This window comes from Eublepharis macularius, chromosome 3, assembly GCF_028583425.1.
Source record: "Eublepharis macularius isolate TG4126 chromosome 3, MPM_Emac_v1.0, whole genome shotgun sequence".
Lineage (NCBI taxonomy): Eukaryota > Metazoa > Chordata > Lepidosauria > Squamata > Eublepharidae > Eublepharis > Eublepharis macularius.
Genome location: NC_072792.1, coordinates 65,595,959 through 65,618,877, shown reverse-complemented (window position 1 = coordinate 65,618,877; position 22,919 = coordinate 65,595,959). Strand labels below are relative to the sequence as shown.

Genomic DNA, 22,919 nt, shown 5'->3' with positions numbered 1-22,919 from the left:
GAGGCATAATGAAAACATTAGTGGATCGTGCAAGACGGATATGTGAGCCGCACTTTCTCAATGAGGAAATTAATCATCTAAACCATGCACTTCAGGCAAATGGCTACTCCAGAAATGAAATCCGAAGAGCAATCAAACCCAGGATGAATCAAACAACCAAGGAAAAACAGTCTCCTACAGGAAAAGTGTTTTTGCCATATATCAAAGGAATTACTGATCAGATGGGAAAGCTTATGAAAAAGCATAACCTTCAAGCAGTATTCAGACCCACCCGAAAAATACAACAGATGCTACGATCAGCAAAAGACAGTAGAGACCCCCTCACCTCTGCAGGAGTATACCGTATACCCTGCAGCTGTGGACAAGTTTACATCGGGACCACAAAGCGTAGCATCCAAACAAGAATAAAAGAACATGAAAGACACTGCAGACTTGGACAACCTGAAAAATCAGCAGTGGCTGAACATAGCCTAACTCAAACAGGGCACAGTATCTTATTCCGGGACACCAAAATACTGGACAACACTTCCAACTACTTTGTCAGACTGCACAGGGAAGCCATTGAAATTCACAAGCATAAGCAAAACTTCAACAGGAAAGAAGAAACCTTAAGAATGAACAGAGCATGGTTTCCAGTTCTGAAAAACACCAGGCTAACAAAACATTCTATCCCCGACAATAGCCCTGCAGAGAAGATTAGCACATCAAGTACCAATCCATATGCAAAAGAACCTCCTCAGGATACAGTGAAGCCTCCCGCCATTAGCATTCCACACCCTGGGAAACCCTTACAGGATGACTCAGCTCAACCCCACCCCTCCTGAGCAGATACAAATGACCTACATCTTTTCCACACTGTGACACTGAGAGATCTCTGTCTTTTGGTGCTACACCTCTGAAGATGCCAGCCACAGCTGCTGGTGAAACGTCAGGAACTACAATGCCAAGACCACGGCAATACAGCCCGGAAAACCCACAACAACCATCAATAGACATAATGTGTGTTTTTGAACACACTTGGGATTCTCCTATCACTAGAAAAAAATTATTTCAGATTGTTCCCTTCTTGAGCAATGTGCAAGACTTCTCTGTCATCAAATGCACAGTCCTACTGATTGTTGGATGTGAACAATGCAAGTTGTAGATGGCCTTGCTGCTCTGTTGCACTGAGAGAACTTGGACTTTTCTTCCATAAACAGATGAGTACATAGCCTAATTTGTTATGATTTCCCACATTCTAATTTGATGTTGAGAGGTGGCAGAAACAAAGGTTTCTGAATATGATATTTCCGAAAGGCATTCCATTTTAAAAAAAAATGTTTATCATATATGATATATGTTAGGAAGATGCTAATTCAATGAATATCCTGACTAAAGACTTCTGACAGAGGAAAGTGTTTGGTTTCAGTACATAACCTTCCTTCTAATTAACAAGGGAGAAGAAGCCCTACTAAGATTGTGTGTGTGTGTGTGTGTGTGTGTGTGCCATTGCAGTACGAAACAAAGGTTTGACTAGGGGCTTTTTTAAAAAGTGTACTATCTAATCTTTATGTAAACATTTCCTCTGTCTCTGTGGCTTCTCTTGGCGTGGTGTTCAATCACTGCCTAACCATTCTGATTAGGAAGCTCTTCTGTATCTAATCTAAGCTGACTCTTCTTTAATGCAGACTAATGTGTTTGTGCAGATAATACATTCCCTGGTCAAGCCTGAACTTCCTTTTCTATTGTTTCCTTTGTTCCATATTTTTACTTGCTTTGATTTTCATGGGTTTTTTTCTTCTTCCAGAAACATAACCTTGGTTCCTTCTGCACCATTCAAGTAAAATATTAATATCTTGAAGGAAGAGGAAGTTATAACTAACTATAGCATCCATGAAAATGTACTCATGATAAAGGTTCTCTACAGTTTGCAATAATGCGATGATAGATTTGGCATCCTGCTACTCACTCTGGATAGGAACAAGTTCCAGAAGAGAGATGCACAGACATGTCTGGTCCTTCTGGGTCACCCCATGTCAGAAGAAGTATCCATCACGAGTGCAGAATTGAATTTTGCATCTCCTGAGTCATGAGGGAGCACCGCAGTAAAAAATATAAAAGTTGACTGCAGGGCTTTCTGAACTATTTTCAAAAGGTTCCCTTAACCATACTTCATCTTGTCAATTTCTCCAGTTGCCAGCTCTACAGTCATTGTTTTGTTTCCTTCTCTGCTACCTTAATCTCATTTTACAGAGGGTTAGAGTGCTTGTTTCACATACCACGTGTATGTCCCTATAAGCTGCATCATGTGGTTAATTGTTTGTATTCAGCAACTCCCTCAAAAGGAAAAATGAGTGATTTTTTTCACTTCACTACAAGCACCGACCCCAGAGCCCCAATCCATTGAACGAAACATTTACAATTATTTGGATAAAATTGCTTACTTAGGGCCAAGCTACACATGACGAATGACACTTGAACGGCAAGTGGATTGAGTGGAGGGCAAGTGAACAGGGAGAAATACACTTGCTGTTCAAGTGTCATTCGTCATGTGTAGCTTGGCCCTTAGTTTGATAAGTCATAATATGTAATTAGCTCACCATGTGGTAACACCTGCAACCTGCAACCTTTATGCAGCAGCTATTGTGTGTGCATAATCCTTGAACTCTTTTCTGTGAGAGTATGGACCAGGAGCATCAATCTAGGTAACCACTAACCACCACCATCAGTCTGTCATTGCAACAAGTCATTGTCTCTCAGGTTCTGCTGCCCTGCATCTTGGGACAGTGCCAGTGCCACCACACCACTGTTCATCCTGTTGACCCGTTGTGCATGAGATAAAGTATTATTTGTGCTAATGTATAATGGAAGTACAAAATAATAAGCCCCATTTGGAGATCTGGTTTATTGTATACGGAGCACACATAAGGGAATGGGACTGTGCATGCCTGCTTGCCTACTTCACATTCAATATAAGGTCTGAACAGAGGCCCATGCACAAACAATTACATGCACGTAAGATCTATACACACAATTCTGCTTTTTGCCACAGTCATGTGATGGAGCCTTTGTGCACGGGGATATGTTTGAACCTTTTGCTAAAGATACTGACATTGCAGGAAGGGCTTGCTAAAGAAACTGAGATTGAGAGAAGAACCAGCAAGCACCATTTTGCTTCCCTCTGTGTGCGCTGAATCAGAAGCATATCAATCAGAAGCATATTTGTATGAGAGATGCACTGTAAAGGAGAGAGAGAGAGAGAGAGAGGAAGATGTACCGTAAAGAAGACTTTAGAACCAAAAAACTGTCAACATGAAATAGTGTAAAAGTACTAAAGTTGTAATAGAGAAAATGCAACAAGTCATTTTCCATTCTGTGTTTATAGTTTAGTTGGGTTGGGTCTATAATGAATGTATTAATCTCAAGTAAGCTAACTATTGCAGATAATGATGAATGAAGAATAACCGGGAGGGGGGGCAATCTGTTGTTTCTTGCCCTGCCTCACTCTGTCGCACTGTTTCTCTCTGTCTCTCTCATTCACACATACACATCAACACACACACATCCCTTCACATTGGTTCCAAAGAAAGATTACTAAATATTAATTTTCCTAACAAGCTGAGACATTGTTACTGAATTAGACGTTTTTGCTTAATCTCTGCATGTTTAATACTATGAAGTAATGTTACATTTAAAAAATAACAATAATAAAAAATTATAGTATGGCATAATCTCTATTGTGTGTTACAGTTTAAAAGTAGGTGGCATTTCATGCAGTCTTTTGGCAGTTCTTGAGTTAATGGAGAACAGTTTTAAGTTACTTATTCTTCTCTTTCTTCCCCCTTCCAGGAATGCAATTTACAGTTATGTATATAAGGAAACCTGTTAGGCTTAAATCAGCCTGGTTGGTGTTTAAGCTGCCTGGAGAGACAAGTAGGCAGCCCACACCCTCCACAGGGGGAGTGACTGGAAGGCTGGACAGAGCACAGCTTCCTGAGTCAAACTGCCTACAAAACCATTCTGCTGGTCCTGAGAGAAACCGCGCACGCCAGGCACTCACACAAAGATTCCCTATCAGTTTGGAGGAGCTATCAACTTTGTTTTTTACCTCACAGCTTCAGGAAAAGTGGATCAAAGGGAAAAATGGAGGGAAAGGTAGGAAACGCGTATACTTGCAGCTTGGTGTCATATGCCTTTATTTTCAAAGCTGAGAAACAGACTACCAGATTGCCTACTTCTTTTCCTACACAACTGTGATTCTTCACTCCAAAAATGGCTTATGTGTTTTATAAATATCTCCAGACAATTTATGGGGGTTGTGCACAGCCCCAGCTGTGAGGGGAAGGCGTTGTGGCTTATCTGACACTTTACGTGCTTTTAATTAGGCTAAAAAAAATTTTCCCAAAGGCACAACAAACTTTTCTGTCTTAGAGATGTAAGAGATACAGTCTGAAATGGGGAGGGAGGGGGTGAGAATAAGATGTCAAAGTTCAAAGCAAGAGCACTGCTGAGGAAATGTTATTCACATTTGCAGCACGCTTTGGTTTGGAAGTTTAAGAGGGCTTTTCCTTCACTGTGAAGGAGAAAAATATTAAATCATGTTTCAGGAGCCCGCTTTGTGTACTTTCATATTTATAAAGTAAAACAGTAAAATAAATAGAGAAAAAGCTTGTGGCAAGTATTCATAAATCTTCAAGATATGTGGTGGGATGTTTCAGGAGTTTATCTATGAAAAGACACTAGTTTATTTATATTTATTTATATTCATTTTAACCCTGCTCCTAGAACTCCAAATGGCATATGAAAAGTATTCCCAAACAGGTGCAGCATGTTTTTTGTTTGTTTCAGTAATTTTAAAGTCCCCCCCCCTCTAAAATTAGTTATATATCTTTTGAAACGCATTATGCAATTACTTCCTTGTGATCTCATAAAGAAGAAAGAATTATTGTGACATACATTAATATTAAAGTATGATTTAATGAAAACTAATCATAATGGCGCTGTTACAAATTATTAAATTTGTATAACCAAGTGCATATAAAGTAGATGTTTTGAAGCAAAATGACATTTTCTGGTTTGAAAAAAAAGAATAATGATCAGGCAATATTAATATTATTTATTGTTAATCTTGTTTCATATATTCTGCATTGCAATACATAATGATTTGGTGCTTTGTCTTGTATAGGAGACTGGGCAAAGTTTTATATGTGACTTTGGTGTCTTGGGAAACTAATGAAATTATAAATGACAGCTGTTGGGCTCCAAAATGCATTTTCATTAATTTTATAGACATCACATAAATGTAACACATAACAGTATAATTAGAATGTTGAACAGGACCTAAAAAATCCTGATTCAAATTCCTATGCAGCATAAAGCCCACTGAGAGAACTTGGACCATTCGCTCTCTCCCAGCTTAATGTAACCAACAGGACAAAATTGGGGCTGGGGGTGGGGCTGGGGGGGGACTATGCATTCCATTCTGAGCTCCTTGGAGAAAGGCTCAGATAAAAATGGATAGATAGTAATATGTGGAATATGAATGTAATGTTAGACTCATGGAAGAAGATGGATTGCAGACCTCAGAATTTAACATTGGGTTCAGTAGAATATTTCTGATCTTTATGTTTAGAAACTGCCAGTAGTCGCAAAGTAAGTTGTCTGCATTAAAAAAAAAAAGTAAACAAAGACTTAAAAAAATAAAAAGCTTATAAATGTAAATGTACCTTTTATCCCTCCAGGCAGGTTTTCCACTTAACTTATATTGTGCTGCTTCTGTCAGATTGCTGGTGTAAAATGTTGGGAAATCATGTCTTATTTAAGAGACATCAAGTCTTCTTGGCATTATATAACAGGGTTTCACTCCATTACTAAAAATTGTCCTGAGTGACCAGGAAGACCTCTCAAAATCTTGAGATTCTTAGCTTTCATTTACAGGTAGCAAATATCTCTAGTGAGCAGAAAATGCTGAAAGCATATTTGTATGGGAAGGCATACATTTAATAATCTGACATCTCTAGAATAGTGCCCCATACACTGTTTCTCAGTATAGTTATTGTGGTTGCTGATGTGATTTTCGGGGAATGCAACTCCAACACGTGACTGCATGTAACTATCAGGAGGTGCAACTTCTGAGAAATAGCAGCACTCTATTGCCAGTATCTAGATAAACTCTGAGGCTAAACCTCTAAAACCAAAGTTGTCATGGTGGGTAGAGAGTTTTATGTGGCTGGGATGTGTATAATCCTTGTATTTTGAGATGTACATTGAAATATTTTGGCTGTTTAATTGCAACTATGGGGCATTTTGGGTGTGAGGCCCAAGGTGGCTTCTTTGCCATTTATGCATACAGTCATCACTGGGTGCAACTCTGGGGATTATGTTGCTGAAGTACCATGCCTCATAAATATCTGGCCACTAGGTGTCTTTAGTGGGCTAGAAATTACCATGTTTGATGAAAAATAGGACAATTGTGCAAGACCAGTAACTCTTCCAGCAGCTGTTTCATCCAATGTTTATGTGACCCCATAGGCTAAAATGCGGATTCTTTTGTGAATTATTAAATATGACAAAATTGAATGTGTCTCCTCTTTTATCACTTCAACTGTACAAATTTCCTGCTGGGGCCCATGGATTGCCCTGTGGGAAGGATGTACGCTTCCTCTGTGAGTGGCAATAGTACTGCATGTGTGAAAAGAGAAGGTAAGGATTATTCCTCAATTCCTCTTTTACAGCTTCTTCTAATGTACAAAAGGGTCTTCTAACTACAAGATCAGATCCTTTGCATTAGTGTTACATATTTTAAGAAAATCTATATTCAATGACCATATGAAAAACCCATGACACATGATCATGTGGCATCTCCTTAAATCATTATTTAATAAATATTTTTGTGCAAACAATACTGCCAAAATTGATAAATAGGTAAAGCTATCATTGTAACAGCTGTATGATGTAGAAGCTTCAAGTTGGCCACTACAATGTAGTATTTTGGAATAATTGATATAAAACGCTCAGTATTTTTTTGCTATTTTGCTTAAACAAATGAGAAGGGTGACTGGAAAATTGTATCACAGCTTGCTCCATATCAGAAGGTTTTTAGGTCAGAAACATTTCTTTACATTGGGAGAAGCAACTAGCATAACTAATGAGTGTATTAAGGAAAAACAATGTCTCATGCAAAAGCTCCATTTAATTGTATAGACCTTGTCCGTAAGACTCAGTAATAGAGATGGGCATGGTCTGCATAACGGACCTAATTTTGTCACGAACTTACCCAGTTCGTCCTTCGCGAACACGTGGCCCGTGGGCGCGTGTTTTTCTCATGAAACCGCCGAACTTTGGGGCTTTCTGTCCGTGTGTCCGTTGGCCCGTCATGCCAGGATTCCCGCTCAAACAATTTCCTCGCCAACGGTGTGGAGCCACCTTCCCCGTTTGGAACACACCAATCTTAGCCCAGGAAACCTTGATTGGCAGCTCTGTCAGCCAATCAAGAGATTGTCAGAGATCACAGCCTTTCTGCATAAAAGACAAAGCGCATCAAGACCCGCTCCATTTTGCTGGCGTGGGGACGCAAGTTAGCTTAGCAACTGCTTGCTGTGGGGAAGGGTGTTTTTTTTTTGTGAGAGCGCGGCTTGTGCCTTGGGGCTTTGGGGCTTCTGGTGCAAGAGAGCTTACTCTTTTCTCCATTCCTGTTTAATTTTTTTCTCCTCGTTTCTATTCTAGAGCACTTTTTAAAAAATCCTTTTACTGCACTATTGGGTTACTCTGATTTCTTTCTGCGTTTTGAGTCCTTGGGTTCTTCTCGGACTTAATCCCCCCTCCCTCCCAAATCTCTTCCTTTTTTCTGGGTTGCCAGTGGGTTCTATTGTGCTGTGATGCCACCCCACTCACAGACCCACAGTGGGTGCAAGGCAGCTTTGGGCATTGTCTGCTTGAGTTCTTGCCTTCATTCCCCCACGGTTTTTTTTGGCTGCTGATGAGATGCAAGGGGAGGAAGATTGCTATTAGGCTCTGTGAAACACCTACTCTCTGATGACCGGCAGCATGTTTTGGGGGGGCTCTCTCTGCTTCACTCCTTTCAAAGCCTTTTTAGTGGGTGACTTGGGGGGACATTTCCAGCCTGGCTTTTGAGGTGCAGGGGGAGACTGCTACTGGCCTCTGTGAAACACCTACTCTCTGGTAACTGGCAGCTCACTTTGGGGGGGGCTCTCTGCTTCACTCCTTTCAAAGCCTTTCACTCCCTAAATACTGGGTGACTTGGGGGGACATTTCCTGCCTGGCTTTTGAGGTGCAAGGGGGAGACTGCTACTGGCCTCTGTGAAACACCTACTCTCTGATGACCGGCAGCTCGCTTTGGGGGGGCTCTCTGCTTCACTCCTTTCAAAGCCTTTCACTCCCTCAATAGTGGGTGACTTGGGGGGACATTTCCTGCCTGGCTTTTGAGGTGCAGGGGGAGATTGCTACTGGTCTCTGTGAAACACCCACCCTAGGACCACTGGCAGCACGTTTTGGGGGGCTCTGTCTGCTTCACTTCTTTCAAAGCCTCTTTCACTCCCTAAATAGCGGGTGACTTGGGGGGACATTTCCTGCCTGGCTTTTGAGGTGCAGGGGGAGACTGCTACTGGTCTCTGTGAAACACCTACTCTCTGGTGACTGGCAGCTTGCTTTGGGGGGCTCTCTGCTTCACTCCTTTCAAAGCCTTTCACTCCCTCAATAGTGGGTGACTTGGGGGGACATTTCCTGCCTGGCTTTTGAGGTGCAGGGGGAGACTGCTACTGGCCTCTGTGAAACACCCACCCTAGGACCACTGGCAGCACGTTTTGGGGGGCTCTGTCTGCTTCACTTCTTTCAAAGCCTTTTTCACTCCTTAAATAGTGGGTGACTTGGGGGGACATTTCCTGCCTGGCTTTTGAGGTGCAAGGGGGAGACTGCTACTGGTCTCTGTGAAACACCTACTCTCTGGTGACTGGCAGCTCGCTTTGGGGGGGCTCTCTGCTTCACTCCTTTCAAAGCCTTTCACTCCCTCAATAGTGGGTGACTTGGGGGGATATTTCCAGCCTGGCTTTTGAGGTGCAGGGGGAGACTGCTACTGGCCTCTGTGAAACACCCACCCTAGGACCACTGGCAGCACGTTTTTGGGGGTCTGTCTGCTTCACTTCTTTCAAAGCCTTTTTCACTCCCTAAATAGTGGGTGACTTGGGGGGACATTTCCTGCCTGGCTTTTGAGGTGCAAGGGGGAGACTGCTACTGGCCTCTGTGAAACACCTACTCTCTGGTGACCGGCAGCTCACTTTGGGGGGACTCTCTGCTTCACTCCTTTCAAAGCCTTTCATTCCCTCAATAGTGGGTGACTTTGGGGGACATTTCCTGCCTGGCTTTTGAGGTGCAGGGGGAGACTGCTACTGGCCTCTGTGAAACACCCACCCTAGGACCACTGGCAACACGTTTTGGGTGACTCTGTCTGCTTCACTTCTTTCTAAGCCTTTTTCACTCCCTCAATAGTGGGTGACTTGGGGGGATATTTCCTGCCTGGATTTTGAGGTGCAGGGGGAGACTGCTACTGGCCTCTGTGAAACACCCACCCTAGGACTGCTGGCAGCAGGTTTTGGGGGGCTCTGTCTGCTTTACTTCTTTCAAAGCCTTTTTCACTCCCTAAATAGTGGGTGACTTGGGGGGCATTTCCAGCCTGGCTTTTGAGGTGCAGACTGCTACTGGCCTCTGTGAAACACCCACTGGCAGCAAACTCTGGCTCTGTCTGCTTCACTTCTTTCTAAGCCTTTTTCACTCCCTATATAGTGGATTTGTATTTGTATATTGACGAAACAGTGTAAGGCACATGATGACTGAGCTTTACAAACATATATTATCCTCCTCTCAATGACAAGCCCTGTCCCTGGCACCTTCTAAGTACCTCCTCTTTTTCTTGATATGATTTGTATGCTGACAAAACAGTCTAAGGCACATGATGAGCTTCCTTGATGGACTGCATCACGTTCGGTGAAGTGGATTTCGTCAGCGACCGTCCTGCTCTTGCGAGCACAAGGGCCCCTCTGAGGGTCAATCCCCAAAGTCCAGTGAGAAGTAGGACAGTGGCCCAGGTCAGCTTGCTTGATAGCAAGCAAGCTGACACACCACGTCACTAAGGTGGGACTCATTGTCCACTGCCCAAAGAGGCTCCCTCTGAACAGGACAGCATAAGTTTCCTTCCCTCAAGGTGTGGAAGACATCCTTTCCATCCCTCCCATGCCTTCCATTCCAGCAAGGGGCCTTTGAATTGCTACATGATCCTGTTGCGGAGTTGGCTTTCACTCAAGTACATCCATTCATTTCCCATCATGGAGAGTTGGTCTCCCTGCCCCCGGGGAGGGCATCTCTTGTTGATGCAGCCCTATGTAGGTGGGTTTTGTGGGCAGCCACCTCTCCTGGACAGGAGCACAAGTCTCTCTCCTTCCCCCAAGGGTGGGTAAGGGTCAGTCAGAATAGGGGAGGGGAAGTTGTTGTTTGTCTCTTTGGAAAAGCGATAATCGAATAGCGTTACATGAGACCCTTTGGTGGGGAAAGTTGACTGAAGTGAAAATCTGTGGGGAAACCAAGGGCTTTTCTGACTCGAACCGGTTCTCGAACCAGTTCTCGAACTGGGCCTGGTCCATTAAAAGTTCATGGACCGTGGTCCGTGGAAGCCCACGAACCCCGAACCAGCGGTCCGTAGGTAAATGCCGGTCCGTGCCCATCTCTACTCAGTAATATTGTTTTTTTAAAATGAGATTTACCCAAGTACCAAAATATTAAATGTTGACATTTTTGATTAGTTCTACAAAAGCAGCTTTCTACATTATAATAACCTGTGGAGGGAAATTGTAACCTGGTTCTGTAAATCATTTGGTTCTGTGATTTCAGTCTCAATCTCACAAAATCAAATACAATTATATATTTGAAAGCAATTTTTAGCTTGCAAAAGAATATGAAGGATCCAGGTGAGTATACCGTGTCCTAACAGGTCTCCTGTGTTCACAAATGCTCTCATGACATCATAGTCATCTAGACATAAGAAAGAGCTGAAGGGAAAGAAAATCTTTTTGATTTGACAGACAGTGTTTTAAAATGTGACTAGGTTGGAATTTTTTTGTATTTGTGCCAGGCTGTGAAACATCTATATTATTCACAGCTATTGCTTGCCAAGTGGATGCCTTGACTATCTGAACTGCAGTTTCTCAATGTCTTTGATTTTAGCATTGCTAGTGCTTAATTTGTTTAAGCCTTTTAATCATTTGTTAACTGTCTGTATTTCACAGGAGTAATATATTTGCACATCAGGCTTTTCCCGTTCTAAATAAAAGATGATCATAGCAAATATTAGGGTTGCTGTTCCCGCTTTCACTGTCTGTCCCCTGCCCCACTCACCTGGCTGATGGGGGAGAGGCAGGGGAACAGGCCTCCCAGGCATGCTCTTGGGGCTCTGCGATGGCATGACTCCTTGGAGTGACATCGTTGTGCCACCCTGATAGTACTCCTGTGCTTTGGACGGGGCTGATTTGGGCCCCAGATGGGCTGAATCAGGCCCATGAAAAAAAAACAAAAAGGTGCATGTCAAGTCCCCTGCTCCCACCAGGAGGGTAAGGACACCTGGCAACCCTAGAAAACATGCTTCATATTATTATTCCTCCAATTTTACTCTTTCAGGTCTTAGTTTAGTAGCTAGTCTTGACAGGGGTCCACTTTGAGAAGGCTGGAGAAAGGTACACTCTATAGCTAGACCTCACAAATACAGTCAGTCTTCACATCTCTTTTGCCTCATTAATGACAATGTACTTCCAGATGATATTCCACAAGGCCCAACAGGAGACGCAAAAAGGCGCTTGCCCACGTCCTAACCTCAGCCATATGCCTGGCAGAACATCTCTGTCTTATAGGCTTGGTGGAAGGATAATAAATCCTGCTGGGCCCTGGTTTCCACAGACAGAGAGTTCCACCAGGTGGGTGCTAGGACTGAGAAGGCCCTGGTCCTTGTTGAGGCCAGGTGAGCAACCTTGAGGCCAGGGACCACCAACAGTTGTTTGTTGGCTGACCTAAGTGCCCTCCGGGCCCTCATAATGTTTTGATAGTTTTTGGGTAGCTGGACACATTATAGTGAGCAAAAGTATTTCACATCCTTATACAATCCTCAGGGCCAGCTGAAGTGCGGTCATAGCAGGGAGGGGCTGCCACAAAACAGTTTTCACATAATAAGGGTTCCAATAGTATATGGCTATGCCCAGAGTATTCTCCCTGTGTGCACCAGCTGGTTGTGTACGAGTAAAATCACTGGTCCTTGAGCCACTGACATTGGGCCAGGTCACATTGCAGGCAGCTAATGAAATCACAAACTCATTCTGCCTGTGTGCCTGTCTAGAGCTTTTGAGTTTTATTGCAGTAAAATGTACACACTGAAATGTCCCTTTTATGTCTGTATTACGAGAAGCGAAATGAGAAAACAAGAATGGCAGTGGCTTACCAGGCCACCATCCTTCTTGGTTTGATTAGAGTTTTCTGGCTCATGGCAAACTTTTTCAGACCAGCATAATGGAGATTTAGCCACGGATTTCAGATTTAATAACATTCCTCCATTGTAGGATAAGGTGGGTGGAGAGGATTGGTAGGTGAGGGTGAGAGGACAGGAACTCACTAAAAATAATAATAGGTCTCATGAAATTATTTCCTACCTTAGAAATGGTGGGTGAATCACACAGACTCTTTCAGTTGCCCTGGAGTGGGGACTTCTAGCTAACACTTTAGATTCCATTGGGTTTTTGGCAGTTATGGAGGTACTAAAAATACCTTCATCCTAATCCTTGGCTTTACTTGCTGTCACTGGCTGCTAGTGCAGGGTCCTGGGTTGTTCATGATGATTGAGGAAATGCTTCCTGCTTTGGGATGTATTAGCAGCTAATGATAAATTCTTCACTTGATGTTAAAGAATGCCAATTAGAAATTTTCTGTTGCCTGATGACTTATGCAACTGGACCGAAATATTACTAGTATATTCTTCATAGGATGTGATTTGCTTTTAGGGTTCCCAACCTCCATGTGGTAGCTGGAGATCTCCTGGAATTACAACTGATCTCTAGGTGACAGGGATCAGTTTACCTGGAGAAAATGGCTGACTTGGAAGGTGGACTCTATGACCTTATATCCAGTTGAGGTCTCTCCCCTTCTCAAACCCCATCCTCCCCAGGCTCCACCTCTCAAAATCTCCAGGAATTTCCCAACCCACAGCTGGCTACCCTATTTGCTTTTGACATGCTCCCATGCTACATCCATTAGCACAATGGCTAGATAGTAAACATCTTTTTTCTTTAATTAACTGTTTTTCTACATGATGTAAAACTGTGGCATTTGACTGTTATGTGTGATTTTTTTTATTATGTAAACTGTTGAGTGTTGGAATGGACACCAAAAAACATGGACAGCCATATACAAGGGAGGGAAGTTGACTGTGCTTGATATTTTTTACGTATGCTAATGTTAGGGTTGCCAGGTCCAGTTTGGGAAATTCCTGGAGATTTGGGGGGTGGAGCCTGGAGGGGACAGTGTTTGGGGATGGGAGGGCCTCAACTGGGTATAATGCCGTAGAGTTCACCATCAAAAGCAGCCATTTTCTCTAGGGGAACTGAACTCAGTCACTTAGAGATCAGTTGTAATTCTGGGAGATTGCCCAGCCACCACCTGGAGGCTGGCAACCCTAGCTAAGGTAGCCTTCCTACTATCCGTTTAACAATAGTTATTGGTTCCTAAAAATCCATGCATGACTAGAAAATGATAAAATCAAGGTAATGGAACTACATATCTTTTAAAATTTTGGACACAAAGTCTTGGGAGAAACTGTACCATTTGTGGCTCACTGCCAGCTCTGTAGAAAAAGCAGGAAATAAACCATGATAAGCAAGAAGTATCTTGTTTTTATTCTCAGTTATATAATGACATTTCAATATATTCTAGACATATAGAGAGGGAAAACAGGAATACTGGAGAAGGTAGATGAGCCGGCATAGGAGAGGATACCCTTTGCCTTTCACAGTAGTTTAAGAGGGAATGCCACTGAGCCCATGGAATTCCACAAGCTACCTTGGGCTGTAGGAAGAATAACAACACTGGGGAAGAGGTGATCTTCCTGCTTCCCTGCTGTGCTAGAATTTTGGGTATTAAGAGATTACGAAGGCTGTTGCAAGATTCGTCCACACATTCACTTCTGCTGAATTCAGCCACTTTAAAATACCTTATGCATTTGAAATAGGTTGTGACGTAAGGTTCTAAACAGATTCAATATAAACAAAGTAGAAAAATTCTAACTCTTTATAGTTATAATAATTAGGGATCATAAGGGGAACATACTTATTGTCTACCCTCTTTTACTCTTTCAAAACTTGCTCGTTTCCCCATTATGGCACATGCACAAATGAAATAATGTTCTATTTTGTTTATAATTTTAATCATTTTCCAGAACACTGCCGATAGGATCCTTCTCTCTTGAGAATAGATGCAGAGGAGTTAGCCGTGTTAGTCTGTGGTAGCAAAATCAAAAAGAGTCCAGTAGCACCTTTAAGACTAACCAATTTTATTGTAGCATAAGCTTTCGAGAATCAAGTTCTCTTCGTCAGATGCCTGATACAGATACTGGCCTGATACAGATACATTTGGCCAGTATCTGTATCAGGCATCTGACGAAGAGAACTTGATTCTCGAAAGCTTATGCTACAATAAAATTGGTTAGTCTTAAAGGTGCTACTGGACTCTTTTTGATCTCTCTTGAGAAGGCTCTCTCATATGACAATAGTTTGCTTATAGTGCAGTCCTATTTTGCATCTATATGTAAATTTAAAAATAGCAAAGGATCCAGAGTTATATTTAATTTTCTGATTATTCTGTAAAACTGATACCAGTAGATCCTATTTCAAAATGGTAGGAAGACAGAACAGTCCATAAATGTGTACTATCCTCCAGTTTAAAGGGTGTGAGTTGACAGATTTACATCAATGAATCTGAACACTCAAAAAAGTGGAAGGTATTTTCATTCCATGAACTCATAACAAGAGTTTGATCTGTCTGGTACTTCAGCCTAGAAATGACAGTATAGTGTATAGTGTATCCGAATAATAATCTATCTAGTACAATATTTACATAATTCATCATGGAATAACCCAGGAATTTCATATTGATCTGATATATCATTAACTTTACTTTAAACCACAATGGGACCAGGCTATAATTGTAATAGATGCCTTGCTTATTAAAGCAAATCAAAACATCTATTTCCTAAACAAAATAAACAGTATTTTAAAGTATAGCACTGAAGTTTAATGCAGCAAATTTGCCATGAACTAGTGATGAACATGATATATATTGTAAAATAAAAATCCATTTGATATTCATATTAGTGCTGCACTGGGCAAACAAGCAAACACATGAATGGATTCCAAGTCTTCTTCAAGAGAAGCAAGTTTGTGAAAGGGATTTTTGTCACCTTTACCTTCCCAAAGGAGCCCACTGAAAAGCTGCTCCTGCCTGTGTCAGCCAGACATTCAGGTCCAAGCTGCAAAATCCACCTGGAGGTGGAGACAGAAACCAGAACTACAGGGGGATAAAACAAGCTGAAAGACTGTAAGGAAAGCAAGAATGCAAGGACACCAGAGAATGGTTGTGCAGGCTGACAGGCTGAGATGCTCAGGGATATGCACAGATAGAATCTCACGTTTTCCAAGAAGGGACATGCACATAACCTGGAACCATTTATAGTCAGGCTAGTTGCAAGGAATGAATAGGCTGGTTGAAGAATATGTGCTGGATGAGCCAGAGTCTGCAATGACAATATTGCCTAATCTTCTTTAACTTTGTTTCTCAAGAGGATGCTAACATAACTACTTGAATATTCCTGGTTAAAGCTCAATGTGATTCTGGTAATAAAATAAAAAGAAATATGCTGAAATACAAGTCCAAGGTAACAAGGCAGAATATACATTATTAAATGACCATATAAGACCCTTTTGCACCTACGGTTTAAACTACCATTTATGAGCATTTGCTGTGATTGTAATGGCTTTGGCATGACATCCCCATGTCCCACACTGTCCAAAGCAGTTTCAATTTGGCATCTTGTTTTTCATTTTAGATGGGCTTTGAAGCCATGGTGCAGTTTCAGGCTTTGCAATTCACATGTTGCAATGTTGGAACCCCCTCCCTCTGTATTTGCTGATTGGGCTGTTCCCTGCCCACTGGAGAGGCAATTGGTGGCGGAGTTCTGGGGAAAAACGTACTTTTCCACTCTCATTTCCACTTGTTTCCATTTGTAAAGCCAGGCCAGGAAAGGGTTAAAATGCTGCTTTATCGCCTCCCAGCAGCTTCCCTGCTGCTTTGTTTCCAAAGGGCTGTGCAAAACGCTTAGTTTTTTTTTCTCTTTGGCAAAGCCAAAAAGATGCCTGGAGGAAGGGAAAAACAGTCATTTAATCCTTTCTTGGCTTAATGTGCAGTAATGTTACAATGTTAAAACATTACAATCCATTCTTGCCTTGGGGGGAAAAAAGAGAGTGTATGCATACCCCAAGGGAAGAAGGGGAAAAGCAGCCATTTAACCCTTTCCTGGCTTTTAAAGACAGCAGGGAATAAGCAGCAACATTAGGAATCGTTCCTGGTTTTGAAAGGGAAAAAAAAGTGTGTGTGCATACCCAGAAGGAAGGAAGCCAACGGAGAAGCAGCCTTATGACCCTTACCTCATTTTACTGATAAAAATAACGGAAAAAGGAGTTCAGAGAGCTGAGGAGGGTAGGAGTGGTTAATTTCACACAGACCAATGAGCTCCCAGGGAAAAGGAGAGGGGGGAGAAGAGAAACAGAAGTTCTCTAGAAGCAGAGTTCGCACTGACAACTCGGCAGTGGCTTCAAAATAAAATCACCATATGTCCACAGGGCGGAAAATTGGAGATACAGTGGACAAACATCGGTACTGCATCCCATGACTGCCTTGCAAGTGTGAAACTCCTGCAAACATGGGAAGCATAATAGATATTGAAACGCTTTAATGTCCCAGTGTGAAAAGGACCTAGATGCCCTGACCTGAATAGCCCAGGCAAGCCTGATCTTGTTAGATCTCAGAAGCTAAACTGGGTTGGGTTGCTATGCAGAGGTAGGCAATGGCAAACCACCTCTGTTAATCTCTTACTTTGAAAATCCCAGCCAGATTTGCCAGAAATTGTTCATGTCTTGACAGCATTTTCCATCACCACCATAAGACTAGGTAGAGCAGAAACATTTTACAATGGTTTGTCTGGAATGTGCAAGAAAATATTTTCATGCATATACAATAATAAATTGCATTTGGTTTTGGTTTGGGATGGAACACAGACTTGATATGATCAACAAATTCATACTCAGTATGTCCTTGTGGTCATACCACAAGATTGAGTCATTGATTATTGTGGTTTGTGTAGATTGGGGCTGCCCTATCTGTACTATATCCATCAAATATATATCCTTTTGTGGCCACTGTTTGTGGCTCTGAGTGATTCAGAATAAAAAATTAGTTCGTTAACTAAGACTAGGAACAAACGTAGCAGTGTAGAACCATGAAAACAGAAATGAGATTGATTTTGATTTTTTATTTCCCTTGTCTCCCAGTTGTGAGTCAGCATTTTTGTGGTCAGCAGCTTTATAAAGTTGAGACGGAACTCATGGTCTGAATAAGTTAGGAACTTGGTGATGGAATATAAGAAAATTGTAAAATATTATACATGTGCCTTTTTGTACTTCAAAGATACCTATATAGCAAAGAGTCCAGTAGCACCTTTAAGACTAATCAACTGAATTGTAGCATAAGCTTTTGAGAGCCACAGCTCTCTTCATCAGATGCAGATCTGACGAATAGAGCTGTGGCTCTTGGAAGCTTATGCTACAATAAAGTTGGTTAGTCTTAAAGGTGCTATTGGACTCTTTGCTATTTTGCTACTGCAGACTAACATGGCTAACTCCTCTGGAAATATACCACCAGGAGATCACAGCTGAGAGGCTCACCTTTCAAACTTTCTCCCATCATGGAGTCTTTTCTACATTGACTGTCAGACCGCATTGAGGGCACTGTAGAATACACTGTCCTATTGATATGGACGGTAGAAGCAGATGAGAACGTATGAGCCACTATTGCTTCTTCTCATGCCACAGTGCATTACAAGAGAACATTGTGTGCAAACTGCCTTTTAAGGGAAAATTGTCTACATATTCTAATTGAGAAACCACTGACCACAGAGGCCTGTAGAATGCAGCTTGAAAACTACTGTATTAATATGTATTCAGGCTTCCATGTATGTATTCCAGATGCCACCAAGACATGTGAGTACACCACAAAATTAGATGATCAGCATTGTCAGCAGCACTAATGATCACCCCGATGAATTGGTTCCAGAATATCCTGCTGTGCCACAACAAATGTTGTCAAAGCTCTCAGCACTAACCATGTATTTGACAGGGGAGAACATGCAATTGCCTATGCGGTGCAGAATAATAGTCAACGCAATTGACACAGTATAACTATTCACGTGAGCAAGCAGACACTCCTGGCACATCAGTGTACTTGTTTTTGTAATGTAAATAAACATTTCCGCACAAGTATAAAATATATGCTGACACCAACTTTTAACACCACCAAGTAGTTTACATTTTCAGGCATTCAAGGGAGGTACAACCTGGCAACAACAGTTGCCAGGTTGTTCTGATCTTTCTGTCCTGTCCCCTATAGATAAGAGGCGATATCATGCTGAATTTGCTACTTTTAAAGTAGAGGTTTCTCTATTCATCATGTTGGGGCCTGAATATAGTGCGCTTTAAATGTGTGGCCAGCAACTGCTTTTCTGGGATGTCAATGCCATGGAAGTGTTCATTGCAATCAGCCCCACTGCTTGGTGACATCATTCAGATCTATTGCCCAACTGCATGGAATCTGTTCAATTAAAAGTAGTGCCTTTGTTGACTAGGATTAAATCTAAAGATACCTATTGCTTTGGCCAAAATATTGTACTAGTGGTAAAAATTGGGAAGTAATCCAGGAATTGGGGAGAATACATTTAGTAGTCAAGGCATCTTAGATCATTAAGGAGGTACAGAAACACTGAAAAATCTGAGTATCTGAATATCAACAACAACAACAACACATTCAATTTATATACTGCCCTTCAGGACAACTTAATACCCACTCAGAGCAGTTTACAAAGTATGTTATTATCCTCCATGAGGTGGGTGGGGCTGAGAGAGCTCTGGAAGAGCTGTGACTGACCCAAGGTCATTTAGCTGGCTTCAAGCGGAGGCGTCGGGAATCAAACCCGGTTCTCCAGATTAGAGTCCTGCCACTCTGAACTACTACACCAAACTGGCTCTCTGAAAAAGATTAGACTTAAAGAACTCTATTCCTGCAAGGACAGGATTAAGAAAAAATTCTTGCCGGATCTTCATTGGTGAAAAAGGGGGCCCTGTGACAAAGACATTTGTCTTTAGTCAAAGATGAGTGTCAGGGATCATGAGACTCACAAAGACAAAACATGTAGTATGTTGCTGCAGTGAAAATTGCATGATGTTGCCTCTCCAGCTGTTTTCTCTGGAGGATAAAGAGAGGATCCAACCCCTTTGTTGGGGTTTATCTCTGAAATGTTTCATCACCACTTTGTTGCTGTTTCTCAGTGATGCATCATTGCTACAAAGTGACAACCAATATATGCTATTTGTTCCATATCTGAAGTTTGAAGAAACAACAAAGTAGGTTAGGACTTTGTTGAAACTGTTGGAGAAAGCTTTTTAAGGATAACCATCTCTTAAGGTATCTGTTGACTTGATACATGTAGGTTACTTCATAATTGTCTGGTCTTTTTTTTTTTTGAAGATTAACTAAAGTTTTACATCCCAAAATATTTTGTTTAAAATTAAATTAAAACATGCTACTTAAATGACCATAATTACAGACAACTGTAGTTCCATATGTCTGCTCAAAATCATCTTTTATTGTTTCGCCTAGAGACAAATTCTTTTTGGTGCTTGGACAAGCTGAAGTCCAAATAAAGTTTGTTTGGAAGATGACATCTTACAAAGCATGGCATATTAACATTCCCAGATCAGAACCATATCTCTAATTCATAGCATGTTTTTTATTAAGGACAGAAAATAAATCAAATTAATAAGAAACACACAACAAAAAATTTTGTCTAAAAATCTGCAAATGGAATTTATAAGACAGTTGCTGTATCTGTATGCCAAATTGTATTTCTCTTTGAAATCAGAACATTCTACATACTGATCCATAGTCCACTCTATTCTGTTTCAAATATTTTTATATACATCATCTACATACACTCGTGTATGTGTTATGTGTCTAACTAAATTTTGCATTCAAAGGTTTGTAAAGCTGAAAAGAAAAAAACAAAGCACAAGCATTTTGAGAAAGGAGAAACCAAACAATGCTGTGGGGCTAAGATTGGAAACGTCTGGAAAGCAATACAAGCAAGAAAGCAAACTAAAAATCTGTCTAAGGCAACAAAAGAATCAAATAGGTGAAGAACTATCTGAGACAACAAAACTGTCTTGAGTTTAATGTGCAATACTTTTGGGGGGGAAAGATGCCATCCTGCCCCAAGGTATGTTTCACAGTTTAATTGGGCTTCACCTTATCATAGTTCCATGTGTGAGCTCTGGAGTGGACCCACTTACGTACCCTCAGACTGCACATCTGAGTCCCCTTCTTCTTGCTGCAAAGTGCAGGTTGCTCTTTTGTGGACTGGTAATCATCACCCAACCCTGCAATCCTCTTCATCCTCAGCCGCCCCCCCTTCACCATTTTCTGGTTAGCTCTGTGTGTGAGCTATGTGTATTTTGTGCAATTGCTCTTTTATTGCTTCGTGTGAGGCAAAATGGATATCTTTTTCTTCTTTCTTTCCTTTCTTCACACAGGATCTCTTGATTCTTAAAACAGTGAGTACAGCAGATACTAGTCAGAAGGACCCCTTTTCCCTGGATCCTGTTGAGTTTTTAATGGGTTATATGGGTTGAGGCGAACAAATGAGTCAAACGTTTATTAATTTTGTAAGCATGACTTTGATGCCTTCCCAGTCTGGTATAATAAATAATATAAATTACCAGATTTGGGAGGTGTTCTATGTTTAATGGTTACAATGGCGGTTCTCCAGGAGACTCAGACTTGGAAAGAATAACTAGACGTCATATCACCTTACTGTTTTTTATAGGAACAGGACAAAAACCCTGTTGGACTCCTTGCCTATTCCGGGATACCTCCTATTCCTTGTCCCTCCAACACCCAGCCATCTTTTTTTACACTTTGTCCTTGGATGTTAAACTACCTCAGGCTTTGTTTTTATACTCCAAGATTCCATTCAGTATTTAATATCTAAAGTCCATATTTCAGGTCTGCATTGTCTATTGACTCTCAGGCCACTAGACTTTCCCTGGATAGAGCTTTGGAGGCCTTAGATCACCAGTCAGCCCAAAATGGCTCACAGAGTATATTATAGTGTATATTATTTTTAGTGCTCACAGAGTATATTATAGTCTATATTATTTTTTGGCACTGTACCTTCTTCTGCTCCTCCATCCTATTTTTATCAATTGACTGTTCCTAAGTATCAGAGGGTTTTTCTCTTGGCTAGGTTAAATGCTTTTCCCTCTGCTCTCTTGCTGAATAGATTTCGAGGAGTACAGACAGATTGCGCCCTTGTGGATCCAGAACAATTGAAACTTTATCTCACATTCTTTTTGATTGTGTGTTGGTGGCCCATTTGAGAAATCTCTGGATTTGGCTGCCGTAATGCTTTTCCCCCCTTCCTAGCTTTTTTGCTACCTGATACTTATTCTGGTATAACTTTGGCTATAGCAGTGGCTTCTATGAGATGGTGGAAACAGAGGGTGGTATTAAGAGTGATTTGTGTTGTCCAAGATCATTGGATTGAAATTTCAAATTAAAATAACTTAAAGAAAAATTAAAGACCCGCCCCCCCCCCCCCAGAAAACACTGGTCTAGGGAAACATTGCTAAATGTTTTATAGAGATACAGTTTCCCCTCTTTTCACAGAAAGATAACCTGATAAAATCCCATGCATCTGGGATTTGGATGTTAGAAACAGGCTGAAGTTGTTGTGAAACACCCAACTTCTGCTCCTGCAAACAAATTTTGGTGGGGAGGAGGAGGAGTGGTACATTTTACTACTTCAGATACACTGGAATCTGAATTGTAGTGAATACACCCCAAATATAATTTGTGTAATTTTTTTTCACAGAATGTTATACAAACAAATGCAGGTTTGAGGCAATGAACATGTGGGATGATGGGTTTAAAACACAGCTGAGTGAAAGTTCGTCATCAAACGCCTTTCTCTGAATTTTGGGCACATTTCAAAGAGTGCCCCAAAGGGATGCTGAGTATGCCAGTCAAATTATCTTCTATGGAAAACAAAGTGCAGTGATCTCATTCTGTTAAGGATGACAAAAATGTAGGGCATGGAATATCCTGCAGATGCTATCTTTTTCCCCCCCTTTTCTTTATTTTACACAAACTTTGAGTTTAGTTTTAAAAGCCTGCTCCCCTCCCCATGCCCATCACAGTTTGCTAGCCAGCATTTTCATGCCAGATTTGCAGTGGAATGTTGTAAAGTTATATCGTTTTAGTCTGTAAATTTCTGGATTCATTCCAGTAGACTATTTTTTAACATGAGCTGTATACTTTTTTAAAAAATGAAGAAAGAATTTGGGTGCTTTGAACGATTTAGACAATTTGATTCATTATAACTAAAAGCTGGCTTAATGCCTTAATACAAGTCTGCTAACATAATTTGCTCCCTTTTAAGGATAAACAGGTCTGAGCATGCTGGTTCCCCTCTTTTATGCAAGTTTGTCCAAAAGTGGATGCAACACCTATGCTAGAGT

At 41.4% G+C, this 22,919-nt stretch overlaps 1 protein-coding gene across 1 annotated transcript in view; it reads left to right on the top strand.

Moving 5' to 3' along the window:
* Positions 1 to 4,021: 4,021 nt before the first annotated feature.
* Positions 4,022 to 22,919, top strand: part of MID1 (midline 1) — a 285,444-nt gene continuing 266,546 nt past the window's right edge. The window contains exon 1 of the mRNA XM_054975067.1: positions 4,022 to 4,134. The gene's annotated coding sequence lies outside the window, so the exon portion shown is untranslated. The remainder of the gene's footprint in view (positions 4,135 to 22,919) is intronic.